General features: G+C 42.1%; 1 protein-coding gene across 6 annotated transcripts in view; it reads left to right on the top strand.

The window, feature by feature from the left end:
- FRAS1 (Fraser extracellular matrix complex subunit 1) overlaps window positions 1–11,747 on the top strand; it is a 320,933-nt gene that overhangs the window by 77,494 nt on the left and 231,692 nt on the right. For 5 of the 6 annotated variants that reach the window (XR_005599179.1, XR_005599176.1, XR_005599177.1 and 2 more), the window contains one exon: window positions 2,462–2,950. The exons of the other annotated variant lie outside the window; for it this stretch is intronic. The gene's annotated coding sequence lies outside the window, so the exon portion shown is untranslated. Of the gene's footprint in view, window positions 1–2,461; window positions 2,951–11,747 lie in introns of those variants that run through there. 6 annotated transcript variants of the gene reach the window in all.

The raw sequence follows: 11,747 nt of genomic DNA on the forward strand, positions 1-11,747 counted from the left end.
GCGAACTCGGAGGAGGAGGAGGAGGAGAAGAAGGAGTTTTTAATTTCCTGATTTCTCCCATTCTCCTGTGCAAATCCTCGACCCTTCACTCTGCGATATCTGCTATGGCAAAAAGAATCAACCCTTCAGTGACGACACCCCGCGATGACTTCCTAAGATGCAAGGAACCAGCTACCATTTGAACAATGCCACCTGTCAATAAACTTTGAAATTTCATTTTGCAGTCTCATTGTGTCTTTGCATAGGTTTGGAAATACTAGGTGGATTTATGACAATTAACAGTTTCTTCCTAGCCGTCTCAGCCAGATGTTGGTTATTTCCAGGAAGGATCAGGATTCTTACATCCTTTTTACTATCTTCTACACAACCTATCTATCATATATCTATCATTCCTCTACCTCTTTTTCCCCTCAATAAACTGTCCCAAGTTTTTTCTTTTTTCATATGGAAGTTTCTCTGCCTTGGATCATTATTTTTTTCAGCCATCTCTGAAACCCAATGAGATAAGCTGCCCAGAATTTGAACACTGTTGTTAGACTGTCTTATGATTTGATGATGTCATATTTTCGGTATTATCCAGTCCTTCTTGAGAATTTTTGGAACAGTGCTGCAACATTCTTCCAGGGCCTTCTGATTTTATAATGGGCATTATATTTTCAGTAATACCCCATTCCTTCTCTCACCTATCAGTTTTGCTGCACATCCTGACAAACAGCCTATATACATATACATTCACCAATATATGCATATTTTCAGGTCAGTCTATTGACCTATGGCCTTACCATGGACTATATGGCCTTGCCAAGATATGAAAAATTACCAATTTTATTCTTAGCTGTTTGCTTGCAGAAAAGTATGAGCTGTATCAAGAATGTAGCGATTAGTTCTGAACCCTCTGTAATTATTTGAATGAAACAGTAATGTAACTGTTTACTTCGCTGGCTAGGTAAGTCAGTATTTTTTTAATGACATGATCAGGACAGCTGGTATTTTCCTTATATGGACATTTTGCGATACAGTAAAATTGATGCCCATGTCTGAACAAGCCCATTATAGTTCATCACAGGTGAGTGACCCGGTAGGTTTTTGTCACAGTTATCAGCCCCTCTATATAAAGGCCAGAGCTGCCAGCTCAGCTCACAAGATGAGGACATCCCACCAGACAGGTTGGCTGCCTCCTACGGAGCTGGTGCTCCCGCTGCGGAGATCTTGAAAGCCATAATCTTCTCCGGAAATGGCAAGGTACAGACGCAGCAGGAGCAGAAGCAGGAGCCGTCGCAGAAGGCGGCGAAGGGGAGGCCGCGGGGTCGACATGGAAGGAGGAGAAGACGACATGGCAGAAGGAGAAGAGGTCGAGAGGTAGAGAGCGAACTCGGAGGAGGAGGAGGAGGAGAAGAAGGAGTTTTTAATTTCCTGATTTCTCCCATTCTCCTGTGCAAATCCTCGACCCTTCACTCTGCGATATCTGCTATGGCAAAAAGAATCAACCCTTCAGTGACGACACCCCGCGATGACTTCCTAAGATGCAAGGAACCAGCTACCATTTGAACAATGCCACCTGTCAATAAACTTTGAAATTTCATTTTGCAGTCTCATTGTGTCTTTGCATAGGTTTGGAAATACTAGGTGGATTTATGACAATTAACAGTTTCTTCCTAGCCGTCTCAGCCAGATGTTGGTTATTTCCAGGAAGGATCAGGATTCTTACATCCTTTTTACTGTCTTCTACACAACCTATCTATCATATATCTATCATTCCTCTACCTCTTTTTCCCCTCAATAAACTGTCCCAAGTTTTTTCTTTTTTCATATGGAAGTTTCTCTGCCTTGGATCATTATTTTTTTCAGCCATCTCTGAAACCCAATGAGATAAGCTGCCCAGAATTTGAACACTGTTGTTAGACTGTCTTATGATTTGATGATGTCATATTTTCGGTATTATCCAGTCCTTCTTGAGAATTTTTGGAACAGTGCTGCAACATTCTTCCAGGGCCTTCTGATTTTATAATGGGCATTATATTTTCAGTAATACCCCATTCCTTCTCTCACCTATCAGTTTTGCTGCACATCCTGACAAACAGCCTATATACATATACATTCACCAATATATGCATATTTTCAGGTCAGTCTATTGACCTATGGCCTTACCATGGACTATATGGCCTTGCCAAGATATGAAAAATTACCAATTTTATTCTTAGCTGTTTGCTTGCAGAAAAGTATGAGCTGTATCAAGAATGTAGCGATTAGTTCTGAACCCTCTGTAATTATTTGAATGAAACAGTAATGTAACTGTTTACTTCGCTGGCTAGGTAAGTCAGTATTTTTTTAATGACATGATCAGGACAGCTGGTATTTTCCTTATATGGACATTTTGCGATACAGTAAAATTGATGCCCATGTCTGAACAAGCCCATTATAGTTCATCACAGGTGAGTGACCCGGTAGGTTTGTGTCACAGTTATCAGCCCCTCTATATAAAGGCCAGAGCTGCCAGCTCAGCTCACAAGATGAGGACATCCCACCAGACAGGTCTGCTGCCTCCTACGGAGCTGGTGCTCCCGCTGCGGAGATCTTGAAAGCCATAATCTTCTCCGGAAATGGCAAGGTACAGACGCAGCAGGAGCAGAAGCAGGAGCCGTCGCAGAAGGCGACGAAGGGGAGGCCGCGGGGGTCGACATGGAAGGAGGAGAAGACGACATGGCAGAAGGAGAAGAGGTCGTAGAGGTAGAGAGCGAACTCGGAGGAGGAGGAGGAGGAGGAGAAGGAGTTTTTAATTTCCTGATTTCTCCCATTCTCCTGTGCAAATCCTCGACCCTTCACTCTGCGATATCTGCTATGGCAAAAAGAATCAACCCTTCAGTGACGACACCCCGCGATGACTTCCTAAGATGCAAGGAACCAGCTACCATTTGAACAATGCCACCTGTCAATAAACTTTGAAATTTCATTTTGCAGTCTCATTGTGTCTTTGCATAGGTTTGGAAATACTAGGTGGATTTATGACAATTAACAGTTTCTTCCTAACCGTCTCAGCCAGATGTTGGTTATTTCCAGGAAGGATCAGGATTCTTACATCCTTTTTACTATCTTCTACACAACCTATCTATCATATATCTATCATTCGCAAACAGTGGGTTGTGGGAAGTTTCTACATGGCTCACGGTCCTGGTGTGGAGGGAAGGCCAGAGGAGGGAGGGTTGAAAAGCAAAGTAACCCCACATTAGCAGCCTCTCTTCTGCAGGTCTGGGCCCTACTCCCCATTCCAGGCATTGTGAATTGGTCCATGAGGTCACAGCACACAGTTTTCCCCCAGCTGCCCCTCTGTGGTGATGGAAGAACAGTGAGACAAATTTGAGGGAGTGGCAGCGTGACCTGGAGCACAGGGTCGCAGAACTCACTCACTCAAATTTTGCCTGGCCACCCCTCCATCATCGGCCATGTATGTATATTTCTGGTTGAGACTGTGCCATGAAGACAAGATTCTAGGCAATTACCAATTTCCATTCCAGTGATCAGTTCCTCCTCCCCCCCGCTTCCCGCCCCTCGCATCATACTGAGGTCTAAACTAGTTACCCCACATTGGGTGAAATACCTTTTGTGTTAGAAAATTCACATCTATAAATTACGGGTAACTACTCTCAGGTAAATGAATGACACCAGTGTATGAACACAGTGTGAGATCAGAATCAGGTCCATGGACTTGTGTTACTCCTAATTTAAACCAGTGTGAGATTAGATTTTGCCAAATCCCTGCTGAAAACAAACCAACAAACAGACCAAAAACCTCCACTTTGAAACCTTTCCTTATGGTGATTGATGCCACCTGGTATGGAAAAAAACTACCATTTCCATTATCCTTTTTCTCCTTCCTCTGGCCAGGTAGAAGGAAAGACCTTAAGGCAGGACCCTCGCTCCTGGGGCAGGGGGTTGGGGGGGAACGGCTGTGGCTTGGAAACCAGGAGCATCAGAGAAGCTAGATCCATGAAGAATTCCCCAGGGAACTGTGTCTAGGGCAGGCATCATCAGAAGCTGAGGGACTGCATATGGAATAGGGTGTGGCTGGAGGAGATTGCAAGTGGGAGTTGGCCTGTGCATGTGGAAACAGCAGCGACTGAGCAGGAAATCCTGGCAGACAGGCTCCAGTGAGAGAAACCGCTAATTGCAAACCTATAAACTCCTGTTTGCTTGGAATAAGAGACTGGTCTGGACTATCCAGCAGTGACTAGGCCTGAAGAACCTTAGTCCTCTATTAGATTGCCACTTCTTCCACCCCACTCCCAATCAGGGTCCCAAATAAGAACTGCTCTTGTTTCTCCAGAGTTGTAACTGTTTAAGACACAGTACTTGGGGTATTTGCAACCCTTCTCTTTTTTGTCAGCTCTAGAAAAATACCTCTTCACTTTCGCCATTCGTTAAAGCTGTTAGGGGAAGTAACTAGGGCTGGTGCCTTACAAGACCAAGCGGCTGAAAGGTCTTCAGCATTTGTCTCTGAGTTGTGGTACACCTCTCATGCTACTCAAATTTTAGGACTTGTCTACGCAGGAACACTCAGGAAAGTTAATCTGAATTAACTACAAGTATTAATTTAAAGAGGATTAGTTAAATTGCATTAAACCTCTGTGTGGATACTCTAATTCAGAATTAAAGTGGCTGGCCTTAATTCGGTTTAGCTAAACTAAAATAAGCTAAACTGAATAAAGCCGCTTTAATTCTGAATGCAATTCAGTTTAAATAATCCACTTTACATTCACACCTTCAGTTCATTTGGAATATCTTTTTGGAGTGTTCCCATGTAGACTGTCTCTTAGAACTGCTATAATATTTTCAGGGGTGAATCTTTTGCATCTGTGATAAAGACAGACATTCATTCCCAGGACATCTAACCGAGCAAAATTTTCTTGAGGGGAAAGATTACTTGTCTAGGAAAAACTGGAAAACATGAATCTGTATTAACTAGAGAGTGTATTTAGAGATGGGTTCTTCCCAGTAGAAATGTTATTGACAGTTTTATAAATGTATTGTGCAATTCTGAGATATCTGTTTAAACGAATCCCTTTTGGAACTAAGCTGAAAAATATTTGTCCCTAGCAAAATTACCTGAATTTTCACCATGATTCTTTTAATTGGACTTTACTTACTTTTAATTCTCCTCTCTTTTCTCTGCAAAGAGATGTCGTGGTCATTATGGAGAGATTTTTCAAAAGCATTCGCCTAAAGGTAAAATGAGCTATCCGTCCTTTGTAAGCATTCAGCATCCAGAATATTCTTTCTCCTCTGCAACATGAGAAGCCCATCAAGAAATCAGATCAACACACACAGATCAACATCCCCCCAGAAAAAAATATATATATCCGCCCTACTTTCATGTTGTTTTATACTGTATGTGTCACACTTGCCGAGGCAATTGTATTTAAGAAAATGCCATTTCTCTCTGTACATTTATTGTAGCAAAACTCTCAGTAATGCAAATAGGAAAAGTGTTTCTGTCAAGTGAAGGCATGTATTTCTTGTTCAAGAAGGTATCCATTTGCTTAAATGATGGATTCCAGTTGGCCTGTGACGCTTTACACAAAACGCAGCCTCCTGAGAGACTGAGGGCTAAAGTTTTCAAAATGCAGGTTGCCTACCCCTGTGCTAGTCCATAAATCAATTCAATTTTCTGCAAGCTTCAGTAATTGGATAGATAGAATTTCCTATTGTGGTCAAAACAAATAAAGGCTTGGATTCTGTAAACTTAATCTGTGAAGATGGCCAGCTGAGACAAGCTGTATGTCTCATTTGCCACTACATGTTAAAACAGTATTATTATTGATTTTTAATAATTTCCAAGGGTTGTAGTCATTCCAGATAAATAGGTCCTGAGTTTTTATAACTGCAGAAGGCCAGCTCCTCAGCTCTTCTTAGATCCCTCTTGTGTCACTCCAGAAGAGTAAATGGGACTTAAAGCACTTTCTGTGAGTTCACTAGCTCATTCTTTTCCCCACACTGATCTGATCACCACAGGCTGAATTCAGTGCAAAGGCCTCTGTGAGGTCACTAGCTGACCAATTATAGCATGCTGGGTTGATGTAAATGCACAGGCCTTGGAGGGTTACCAGCTCAGGACCTTTAGCTTGCTGGGATAAGGTCAAATCTCAACACATTCTAGAATGATGGCTGGCCCCAAGGCAACAGGCCTTTATGTGGTTTATGTGGTTAATGGCCTCTAGGTTTCTGGGCTTATGTCCAAGTGCCGGCCTCTATGAGGTCACTTGTTCCTCAAATGTAGCATACTGGATTGATATCAAAGAACGGGCTGCTATGAGGTCACTGGTTCAGCACATACAACATGCTAGGTTGGTAATGGTCAAAGCACTGACACAGAGTTCCGGCTACAGCACTTCCAGGCTCCGGGCTGAAGCCAAGCGGGACTTTGTTGGGATACTAGCTTGGTATCTCCATCTTCCTAGCATGATGCCTGGACACAGGCCTCAGGTGTCGGGTACAGCACCACTACCTTGCTGGGGTAAAGTCAAAGTCAGGCCTCTGTGAGGCTACTGGCTCTTGTCAAAGCACAGGTTTTTGTAAGGTTTGCTAGATCAGCACCTCTGGCTCTCTGGGCTGATGTTAAGCCTCAGGCTTTCGTGAGGTCTCTAGTGCAGGCCTTTGTGAGCTTACTGACTTAGCAGCTTTGGCTTGCTGGTCTGAAGTCAAAGTGTAACCCACATGCTTCATACTGCACTGTTTTATTTTTTCTGTGAAAGCCAGAGAAAGAATGTGGAGAAAGAAGGCTTGTGCAGTAAAGTTGACTGATGACTCCCATCTTTTTCCTGAAGAAATTGAACCTGGGCTGCCCTCAGAGAATGTGATTGTAATGTGGCTCTCTCTGTTGTTTGGAAATTGGACAGGAAACTATGAGGGAGCAGGAAAACATGGGAAGGAGGAAACAGACTGGGGGGAGTGTAGGGAATGTGGGAAAACAGAAGGAAGGCTCAGAGAGGTGTGAAAATCAATAAAACATAGCAACCAAACTGAGGCAGCCAATTAATGAAACACATACACAACGATATCTAGATTGGAGGTTGGGGGAGATGACCTGATCCTATGACAGAGGAGGGAAATATTTTGCCTCGTAATAATTTTCTACTCACATAGCCATTTGTTGATCTGAAATCAGTCCTTCTACAGAGGCCTGTTTGGTTATTGAGGTGGATCTGTTTTGTAGAGTCTGTATGGTTCTTGTGATTAAAACTGTCAGTGACTACGTGAATTTGTGCATACTTGCCCTCCAAAAGATATGTTGTCACCCCTCCCTCAGGAAGAGCGCCTCCAAGATGTTCCATCTAATGCATCATGAGATAGATGATTTGCAAGCTTTCTCATCTTTCATACATGTGTGAAAAAACATGAAAGGGCCTAGGATTTCCTGAAGAACTGAGTACATTCAATCTATATTTTGAAGGCCAGTGAACATCCAGCAAGTTCTAGAGTCTTTGACTGTGAATGCTTTGGATAAGCACAAGGACAGCATTTATGGAAGACGTCAGACTATAGAGGTGAATGCCACATCAGTTCAAAGACGACCTTGCGAACAGACAGTACTGATTCTATTGAGAGGTTTCCTTATTCTGAGACTTGCCTGGTCAGATGTAATAAAGGCATGACAGGAGCGAGTGGGAGTGCATAACTAATGGTACGCATCACACAGGTGACTGAGAAGAGGGATAAAGCCAAGAAGATTTTGTAGAATATGAAGTGGAGATGTCTATAAGATATTTGATTTAGACATTTCCAGTGAAAAGGATTGGCTTGATCATCCTCTCAGTTATACCAGTGTCAATTAGGAGTTAGCTCCATAAGAGTTTATAGAGTTATAGTGATATAAAACTGGTGTGAATGGAGAATCAAGCCTATTATTTTCAAATTGTAACAGCTGCTATTGAAAGACTGTTAGTTCTAGTGGCAAAAATACCTTCCTTTTTACTACAAATGTAATGGGTTACATTCCTGCTTGCTTGAAATGGAAAGGGGAATTTGGCCCACTGTATTCAAATCATGGGTTTGGTTTTAAGCTTTTGACCATTTTTTCACAAATCTTTAGTCCTCTCAATGACACACGGATCACAATGTTTCAACACTTAATTATTTTATCACCCCAAAATACTACACTGTGCATTTGACAACAATATTGAAGTTATTCATTTGCTGCAGGGAAAAAGATACACACAGTATAAATCAGCCATCTCTTTTAACTTGTAATTCACATGCTGTTTCAATTGCCCTCAGGAAACAAAGGTGAAACCTTTTGGGGCCATATGATACTTTTTCTCACTTTGCAAAAAAAAAAAAAAAAAAAAAAAAAAAGGGCACTAGATCCAAAACATTTCACATGATCTTAAAAGCAACCTTTTTAGGGACATAAATGTTCAAAGTCAAGAAAACACAATTAGGACTGAGATAGTGCCATCTCCTGGAGTTCATAAATGAACACATGGGTAGTGATCAAATTAGGAAGGGCAACTTCTCATTTCTGATGGTTGGGTGTCATGATGGGTGTTGCCATTATGTAGTGAAGAGATATGATAGTATCAACTGGTCACTGCTTTCCCCTCTGATAAGTGTGACCTACATACATTAACTTTCAAAGTGTTTATAAAAAGGGAAAAATCTATTTGTTTTCTTACATACACACTTTGCTGTACAGTAAATTTGATGGCCATATATTGCTTAATTCTAGTTTATCACAGCGGAATAATAGGGCAAAGTGGGTCATACTTATCAGCCTCTCTACATAAAGGTCAGAGTACCAGCTCAACGAACAAGCTCAGGAACTTCCACCAAAGACAGGTAGGCCGAATAGATCCACAGTTTAAATCAAGTCACCCAAACATTGGCAAAATTAATCCAACAAGGCAAGGGTAATGTGGAGGCAAACAATTCCATAGCTTCATAGTTGGCTGCGTCCTCCTAACTTCAGGGTGTTTGTGATGTTGTTTTTGTGGTTATACTGTCATTTCAACAAAGAACCATTTTATGTCCATATAGGGTCAAAACTTGTGGCTTTGTCCTTATATAGTCATTTCAGTGGAAAGTGTTAATGACATGATCAGGACAGCTGGTATTTTCCTTATATGGACATTTTGCGATACAGTAAAATTGATGCCCATGTCTGAACAAGCCCATTATAGTTCATCACAGGTGAGTGACCCGGTAGGTTTTTGTCACAGTTATCAGCCCCTCTATATAAAGGCCAGAGCTGCCAGCTCAGCTCACAAGATGAGGACATCCCACCAGACAGGTTGGCTGCCTCCTACGGAGCTGGTGCTCCCGCTGCGGAGATCTTGAAAGCCATAATCTTCTCCGGAAATGGCAAGGTACAGACGCAGCAGGAGCAGAAGCAGGAGCCGTCGCAGAAGGCGACGAAGGGGAGGCCGGGGTCGACATGGAAGGAGGAGAAGACGACATGGCAGAAGGAGAAGAGGTCGTAGAGGTAGAGAGCGAACTCGGAGGAGGAGGAGGAGGAGAAGAAGGAGTTTTTAATTTCCTGATTTCTCCCATTCTCCTGTGCAAATCCTCGACCCTTCACTCTGCGATATCTGCTATGGCAAAAAGAATCAACCCTTCAGTGACGACACCCCGCGATGACTTCCTAAGATGCAAGGAACCAGCTACCATTTGAACAATGCCACCTGTCAATAAACTTTGAAATTTCATTTTGCAGTCTCATTGTGTCTTTGCATAGGTTTGGAAATACTAGGTGGATTTATGACAATTAACAGTTTCTTCCTAGCCGTCTCAGCCAGATGTTGGTTATTTCCAGGAAGGATCAGGATTCTTACATCCTTTTTACTATCTTCTACACAACCTATCTATCATATATCTATCATTCCTCTACCTCTTTTTCCCCTCAATAAACTGTCCCAAGTTTTTTCTTTTTTCATATGGAAGTTTCTCTGCTTTGGATCATTATTTTTTTCAGCCATCTCTGAAACCCAATGAGATAAGCTGCCCAGAATTTGAACACTGTTGTTAGACTGTCTTATGATTTGATGATGTCATATTTTGGTATTATCCAGTCCTTCTTGAGAATTTTTGGAACAGTGCTGCAACATTCTTCCAGGGCCTTCTGATTTTATAATGGGTATTATATTTTCAGTAATATCCCATTCCTTCTCTCACCTATCAGTTTTGCTGCACATCCTGACAAACAGCCTATATACATATACATTCACCAATATATGCATATTTTCAGGTCAGTCTATTGACCTATGGCCTTACCATGGACTATATGGCCTTGCCAAGATATGAAAAATTACCAATTTTATTCTTAGCTGTTTGCTTGCAGAAAAGTATGAGCTGTATCAAGAATGTAGCGATTAGTTCTGAACCCTCTGTAATTATTTGAATGAAACAGTAATGTAACTGTTTACTTCGCTGGCTAGGTAAGTCAGTATTTTTTAAATGACATGATCAGGACAGCTGGTATTTTCCTTATATGGACATTTTGCGATACAGTAAAATTGATGCCCATGTCTGAACAAGCCCATTATAGTTCATCACAGGTGAGTGACCCGGTAGGTTTTGTCACAGTTATCAGCCCCTATATAAAGGCCAGAGCTGCCAGCTCAGCTCACAAGATGAGGACATCCCACCAGACAGGTTGGCTGCCTCCCACGGAGCTGGTGCTCCCGCTGCGGATCTTGAAAGCCATAATCTTCTCCGGAAATGGCAAGGTACAGACGCAGCAGGAGCAGAAGCAGGAGCCGTCGCAGAAGGCGACGAAGGGGAGGCCGCGGGGGTCGACATGGAAGGAGGAGAAGACGACATGGCAGAAGGAGAAGAGGTCGTAGAGGTAGAGAGCGAACTCGGAGGAGGAGGAGGAGGAGAAGAAGGAGTTTTTAATTTCCTGATTTCTCCCATTCTCCTGTGCAAATCCTCGACCCTTCACTCTGCGATATCTGCTATGGCAAAAAGAATCAACCCTTCAGTGACGACACCCCGCGATGACTTCCTAAGATGCAAGGAACCAGCTACCATTTGAACAATGCCACCTGTCAATAAACTTTGAAATTTCATTTTGCAGTCTCATTGTGTCTTTGCATAGGTTTGGAAATACTAGGTGGATTTATGACAATTAACAGTTTCTTCCTAGCCGTCTCAGCCAGATGTTGGTTATTTCCAGGAAGGATCAGGATTCTTACATCCTTTTTACTATCTTCTACACAACCTATCTATCATATATCTATCATTCCTCTACCTCTTTTTCCCCTCAATAAACTGTCCCAAGTTTTTTCTTTTTTCATATGGAAGTTTCTCTGCTTTGGATCATTATTTTTTTCAGCCATCTCTGAAACCCAATGAGATAAGCTGCCCAGAATTTGAACACTGTTGTTAGACTGTCTTATGATTTGATGATGTCATATTTTCGGTATTATCCAGTCCTTCTTGAGAATTTTTGGAACAGTGCTGCAACATTCTTCCAGGGCCTTCTGATTTTATAATGGGCATTATATTTTCAGTAATACCCCATTCCTTCTCTCACCTATCAGTTTTGCTGCACATCCTGACAAACAGCCTATATACATATACATTCACCAATATATGCACATTTTCAGGTCAGTCTATTGACCTATGGCCTTACCATGGACTATATGGCCTTGCCAAGATATGAAAAATTACCAATTTTATTCTTAGCTGTTTGCTTGCAGAAAAGTATGAGCTGTATCAAGAATGTAGCGATTAGTTCTGAACCCTCTGTAATTATT

Source organism: Mauremys reevesii, linkage group 5 (genome assembly GCF_016161935.1).
Source record: "Mauremys reevesii isolate NIE-2019 linkage group 5, ASM1616193v1, whole genome shotgun sequence".
Lineage (NCBI taxonomy): Eukaryota > Metazoa > Chordata > Testudines > Geoemydidae > Mauremys > Mauremys reevesii.